At 37.0% G+C, this 7,286-nt stretch overlaps 1 protein-coding gene across 3 annotated transcripts in view; it reads left to right on the top strand.

The window, feature by feature from the left end:
* LOC106875464 (protein FAM227B) overlaps nt 1–7,286 on the top strand; it is a 152,669-nt gene that overhangs the window by 6,770 nt on the left and 138,613 nt on the right. The window contains exon 1 of one of the 3 annotated variants that reach the window (XM_052966292.1): nt 341–478. The exons of the other annotated variants lie outside the window; for them this stretch is intronic. The gene's annotated coding sequence lies outside the window, so the exon portion shown is untranslated. Of the gene's footprint in view, nt 1–340; nt 479–7,286 lie in introns of those variants that run through there. 3 annotated transcript variants of the gene reach the window in all.

Here is a 7,286-nt window from a genome sequence, read left to right as displayed (position 1 = left end):
CAGTGACAGCGGTCAATTCCAGAAACAATGTCTCTGTGGATGGAATGCCGCGTCACGTGCTGGATCTGCGCAGGATAGCCACTTCGTCGGATGAAGAGTGCGATGGAAACGAGCCACCTAGCTTGAGAAGATCTCGACGTGTAGGGCGCCCGCCCGGTTGGATGGCGGACTTCGAATTGGAGTAGGGGTGAACGTGATCTTTAAGATCAGGGTGGCGTGTGGTATGATGTCAGTGTCTGGAGAGGCTGACCGGAAGGGCGAGTCGACCGGAAGGAGGAAAAGGGCAGAGAGAGCCTCGATCGGCATTCGTGCCCTTTTCGAACGGGGCTGCGGGCAGGACAAGACGTGTTAAGCGACGGTCTAGGTTTGGGAAGGTTTAGGAGAAGCAGCTGCTATTCCTGGTGTACTTTGGGTCGGGGCAAGCTTCGAGGATCGGATACCGCAAGACGGACTCGCAGTCGAGGAAAGGAAAACCGAGGTAAGGCGATTACATCTACTCGTACGCACACACCACAGGTAGAATTGTGAAAAGTTTCAGGTTATTCGATTTGACAATACCCAATAAAAAAGGTTACTTGCAACTTGTTTCAAATAGGAAGGTAGAAAAACTAGAAATGGCTCTCATTAAAAATGAGGAAGCAAGTTCAACAATGTTTGTGTGCCTGTGTTTGTCCACCTAGCATTGCTTGACAACCGATGCTGGTGTGTTTACGTCCCCGTAACTTAGCGGTTCGGCAAAAGAGACCGATAGAATAAGTACTAGGCTTACAAAGAATAAGTCCTGGGGTCGAATTGCTGACTAAAGGTGGTGCTCCAGCATGGCTGCTGTCAAATGACTGAAACAAGTAAAAGAGTAAAAAGAGAGAGATATGTAGCCCAGTTGTAAGTCTTTCGAAACTGAGATATATTCATGCCATCAACAATTCGAGCGCGCATTTTTTTTTCTCATATTCGTTCAGAGCAAGTCGTTTTATATCTATTACACTATTTTTCTTTTATTTCTTGGCTCCAGTGAAGTGTCTCCGGCGAGCGCGCATTTTTTTCTTCATATTCGTTCCCAGCCAGTTGTTTTACACCTATTACACTAATTTTAAAAATATTTTGTCACCGGGTCAATCACTATAGTTTAGAGGCCATGGACTGACGATGTGAATGTTCCGAGTCCTCTCCCCATCCCGCCTTTCGTGAAAGCGCATTTTCTTCTTTTCATATTCGTTCAGAGCAAGTCGTTTTACATCTATTACACTATTTTCCTTTTGTTTCTTGGCTCCGTGAGGCGTCTCGGAACATTCACGAGACGCCCCCCCCCCCATTCGCGAGCGCGCATTTTTTTCTTCATATTCGTTCCCAGCAAGTTGTTTTACACCTATTAGATTAATTTGTTTTTATTTTTGTCATCGGATCAAATGCTTTAGTTTGACCGAAAAAAAAGTTAAGGGCAATTTAGCTGTTGTTTTTAGCGTATCTCACGACAGTCTGATACCTTTCTTATTTGTTTAATATTTTCGGTTAATTACTACAAGTTCTCTCAATCACCAATAAGCAAGTTAACAAGCCTAATGGGTGTAGGAAGATCTGTATTGAATGTTTTAATGTATAAGCCTCTTTGGGGGTAAGAAGAATGTTTTACAGTATAAAAAATGCGCCAATGTACCTATAGGGTATACATTCTTCCGTGTCACCCGGAACATACAGCCTCCAAATGAAACATGAAATTGCTAGGTTGGCAGTGAGATGGCGTGTATGAAAAGTAACCACGCGACATGTTTTAAGTAGCTAGATCTCATTCCTGGTTGAACAATATGCTTTTTCAGGCTTCCCCATAAACGCTTAGTATTTTGAGTGAGAATAGAAAGGTATGCCGTTTGAAAGGTATTTATATAAGATTTCAGTAAAAAATAAAAAAGACCCATTTTCCTAAAAGTTATGAGGGAAAAACTCGGATCCTGTGAATTTTCCGAACGTCCCCCCACCATTGCTTTGCATGCATTTTTGTTTTCATATTCATTTCATACACATTTTTTTACACCTGTTGCGCTGTTTTTTTTTTGTTTCGTTTTCGTTTCCAAGTTAACATTGTAAACATTAACCTCGAAACTTGATCGCACATTTGTTTTTACTCATAGAGAATGAATTTAAACATCTTTCTTTTTTTCATTTTTAAATGGGGGTGGGTGCTTTATCAGAGGAAGACAGGTTGGGCCCATGGCCTTTTTACAAGGTTACGCGAGGAGTGAAGGAGACGAAAGAAGACAATATTATTCTCCTTTGACCTGACTCCATGTCCCATCACATGCAACAGAGAGGACACTAATGAAACTATCCATTGTCCAGCCAGCGGCCACATGATAATTCTGCTACCCAATAAAGACCATCAGATGGACTTCCATAGTCCATTCAATGATATTTGAGTTGACCAGTGGCCACAATAGAAAATACCAAATGTGACGCACACACTAGGACTGAACACAGAGCGAGCTTTTTAACCATTTGCCCAAAACTGATTTCACATCACTAAACTATTAACTGTTTCTAAGACCTGTTATATTAAAAGGAGGAGGCTTGTTAGTTACATCGACCCTACTACATTATTCCACTGACCCCGAATAGATGAAAGGTAAAGTTGACTCAACAGGATTTAAACTTGGATTGTAAAGATCCGCAATGTATTTTGTCCGAGACACGATTCTACCAATCCCCCGCCGTAATAAGTGCTTTCTAATTTAGGCATAAAACTCAGTTATAGTAGAGGTAGGAGATTAGGTGATGAAATTGGTCCCTGCTATTTCATTGCTGAATCTTTTTCTTTTGGCCGGCACATAGAAAAAATAATTTTTTGCAACTAAACACTTTCAAATTTCGTATACTGGTAGAATGTATCATTTAAAACATCATTTACTCTTGGCGTTTTTAAGAAAATTCTTCATTTTTGAAGTTACTTCGTGTTAAAGTTGTATTTCGGTAATTTCAACCAAGATCCTTATTGCTTTTTTTTTTTATTTCATCAAATTGACTGGGACTTTATTTTAAGAAACAGAATGAACACTGCTAGGCATTTCCTGACATTTGATGATTTTGACACCCCCACTGCCTTACTTAAAACAAAGTTTCAAATTGTTGCACAAGGCCAGCAATTTTAGGAAGGGAAGGTAGGAGTTTAGTCAGTTATTTATACATATTGGTTAAGCACTACTTAACCCAACAAAATGTTGAGTCCAGCTCAAACGTGTCTTGACTATAATTCCGAAACCTCACTGCACATTTGAAATACCGATTTCAAAATTTCCATTAACTTTCTTAAACTTTGTTAAAATTGCATATACTTTATGTTAAAATATTCATTGTATTATAACCTTTATTTTCATATAAGTTTTATAGCATCATAATTATAACGAGCACTCAGCTCAAACCTCTGCCAAAGCAACACCCATGTCCTCTCAACGATTAGTCGGAAATGATTTTTAACATGAGAATATCCTAAATAAACTCGACTGATTTCACAAACGAGAATACTAAAAATGAACCCGACCACTCTCAAAAATTAATAAAAAAAAAAAAATTAAAAAAATAATCCAGAATCCTTGTCCGGTACCTGATCGATCCCAATGGTAGTCATGGAATGTGAAGCTGGGTGTATGGACTGTGTTTGTGATGCTGTGTGTGTGTCGTCTGCAGTGGGAACAGGGACAGTTTTCACTATGAGGGCCTTTTTTAGTCTATCCACTGATATAGTCTTTATGACCATTACGGTCTCTAGTGAAAAATTTATCCATGCATGAAAGAAAATGGAAAGGACTTGCATACGGTGCTGTTAACAGGAGTTTGACAACATCGTTGTGCACAAAAACTTGAATCCAAGAAGTGAAGCTTCCTTCAAGGCAGAGCTAGAAATACAATTGTCAAGTAGGTAACAGGTTTTAAACAGGAGCGATATATTCAAAATTGGTAAAACTAAAAATTGTTGAGGATAAATGAAATTTATTATCGTTACTGAATATGTTAGTGTTATTTAATTTGTGAACGGTTTTGCTGCCGTTTGTTTATGTAGTTTGATTTCTTTATCTATCAGTTTCTATTAAGATAGAGACGCGAGTAAAATTAAAAATAGAGAAACGAAAAATGCTGCCATAACTTAATGTGGAAAGCATGAGTGTGCTTTCAAGGGAGATAATCAGAGAAAGACTTGAAAGTCAACGTAAGATCGTAATACTTAATGTAAAGTGAAGTAAATATAACAAATTATCCAGGATCCTTGTTCAATACCGACCGATCCCAAAATCTAATCAGTTTGTGCCAGTCACGAGGCCAAACATCCCTGAAAATTTCATCCGAATCTTCCGGCGGTTCTTGAGGTATCTTGTCCACAAACAAACAAACACGACTGAAACAATACATTCGCCTTCACTAAGGGGGAAGTAACAATTGGTGCCTCTTCATATTCACATTGCATTTTTTTTTTTTTACTTTTACGTATCCTCTCCCCCTTTGTATGTTTGATTACTCTCTCCTACTTATTCTCCTCCCCTTCGCAGTCATCCCCTCTTTATATATTTATCTTTCTATGTCTCTCTCTGTCTTTTCTCTCTCTCATTCTTTCTATGTTTCTTTACTCTCTTTTCAACTTATTCTCCTTCCCTTTCTGTCAGTTCTCTATCAATCCTCCTGTGTATCTATGAGTTCTCCCCTCTCTCTATATATATATCTTTCTGTTTGTCTCTATTTTACTCTTTGGTATCCTCTCCCACTCTTCTTTCTATGCTTGTTTACTCTCTCTTGTACTTATCCTCCTCCCCTTTCTATCAGTCATTACCTCTTTATATTTCTATCTGTTTCTCTCTCTTCTGTTTGCTTTTCTCTCTCCCACTCTTTCTCTTTCTGTGTTTGTTTACTCTCTTTTCGGATCTTTTCAACTTATTCTCCTTCCTCTTCTGTTAATTCAGTCCTCCTGTCTATCTATGAGCAGTCCCATTTCTATGTATCTTTCTGTCTGTCTCTATCTCTCCCTTTCTCTCTGTCTTTTTATTTGCATTTCCCTCTTACACTCTTCTTCCTCCTACTGCTGTGATTTCCACTTTTTCTCTCTTACACTTCCTCTATCTCCCGAACATGTTTCACTATCCTTTCTTTCCTGTCTACCTATTCCTCTCTTTCTCACAATGCTAGAGAAGTTAAACTGCCCACTGGGTCCTGTTTTCTTTCCCGTTATGTCTTGTTTCTTCTTTCCGGTGATCATTGCCAGGGCAGATTTAATCAACACTACGTCCGAATTCTCATTAATTCCTTTTCCCTGGACTCAAGCCGTAGCTAGGATAGCATAAACAGAGGCTGGTATAGGTCACTTTACCTGTTAGAAATAGCAGCCAAATTGCCCTCAAATCACTTCCTACTCTCTCTTACAAAAGACACTTTTGATGATGTATTTCTAGACGTACTATATCAGAAATGCAGGATGATTGGTTAAGCAGAAACCTCTTTGATCGTAGGTCTGCTAGCTCAGGAGTGGTCTGGGGGTAAATAATCAGATATGTTTTATGTACATTATAAAATAGAAATTAATAATCAGTAGGGGCCTTTCCCCCATAGAAACCAACAATCACCTCAACGTGTTATGGGGGTGAACTAGAAATTAGGCTAACAATGGCAATGGTACTTGAATGATAATCTACATAATAAATGATATATTATAATCTTAACAAGAAATTTAGATGGAAAAAATTTCCTGTTTTACAGAAAAAAGGTTCAACAAAATGTTCAAACTTTTTTTTTTTTTAATTGTTTTACAGAAAAAGGTTTGATAAAATGTTGAGCCTTCAAAAGTTAGGCACTATAACTGAAAAAAAGTTTTAAAATTTAATTGGCATTTTGTTGTACTTTTTGAAATGTTCATCTCATTAGCAGACAAATCTTATTTTTAAAGGGGATGGGGAATACCACCACTTCAATCCCCTTTCATTAACAAATGAAGATTAATTATATTATTTCTTTTAGAAGCACAAGTAGATGCATTTGATGGGGATTAAGGATGGAAGGAGATAAATAAGGAATGGAGGAGAAAAGAAAAAGGAGTGGAGGAGGAGAGGAGAAACATGAAACAAAGGTAGTTCTAAGAAGACGGATAATGAGCTCTTCGAAGAGGTGAATGATGGAATAAAGGAAAAGAAAAAAAGAGATAGGTCTGGGAAGAAGGATAAAGAGAGAAGATTGAAAAATGGAATGGAGGACAGAAAAAGAAAAGAAAGGAGGAAGAGAAGAGTTTATTATTAAAACTATTATTTTTTCAAGAAGTGCAACAAAATGCCAATTAGAATTTTTTTTATTTTTTCGATTCTAGTTTCTAACTTTTGAAGGCTCAACATTTTATTAAACCTTTTCTGTAAAACAAGAATTTTTTCAGAAAAATTTAAAGTTTGAACATTTTGTTGAACGTTTTTTTCTGTAAAACAGAAAATTTTTTCCATTTAAATGTATTTCTATGATCTTTTCCAATCATAAATATTTTTTTTTCTCACCAAATCTTGCTGGCTATGTCTCTGGTTCCACACGACCAATCCTGGTGTTTCTGCATTCCTATCACCCTCATTAAAAAACAAATGTTAATGTGGGTTACAAATTGCTTACAAAACATTTTATTCCGCACATTGCTGGGATCTATCCACAATGATTTAGAAAAAGATATGTAAAAAGTAATTTATTTGAGCAGCTTACTTTTCCGTCAGTAAATATCTTTTTTCTTATACATACACATGTAGTCGCTTGGTGTGGATAAAAAAAGAAATGTGCTCTGCTAGTGGATGAATCAATAAAGTAAATTAAGATAATTTTTCTTTAATATTCATAAATAATTGTAGTTTATTTAGTAAAGTTTATTTGCCAACATAACATGGCAGTCCTGCATAGGAATATGTTACTACTTTTTAACTCCAGGAAAACATCTTTTCCAGCTGGTTATTAACACCTGATCTGTGTCTGAAACATACTGTAAGTAAGGGGGCTTACTACTCCCTCCTACCCGTTAGCAGTACCAGTAGACCAATAGTTTCAGGGCAATTTCTTGTCTTCAGTGCTGGACAACCACCTGGCGTTCTCTTTATTACGATAATAATATCTTACATAGATTGGACAATACAGGACACTACAAACATTTAAGAATTGTCATTTAGTGAGTCTTTTTAGCTTTTTTTTTTTTTTTAAATATACGTTTAAAAATATATATATTTAAAAATTTTTCTACAAAACTTGTAATATTACCAATGGTTTACACCTAATTCCAGGGTACACCAGTCTAC

Source organism: Octopus bimaculoides, chromosome 3, assembly GCF_001194135.2.
Source record: "Octopus bimaculoides isolate UCB-OBI-ISO-001 chromosome 3, ASM119413v2, whole genome shotgun sequence".
Lineage (NCBI taxonomy): Eukaryota > Metazoa > Mollusca > Cephalopoda > Octopoda > Octopodidae > Octopus > Octopus bimaculoides.
The sequence above is the reverse complement of the archived record's forward strand: the minus strand, read 5'-3'. Positions and strand labels throughout refer to the sequence as shown.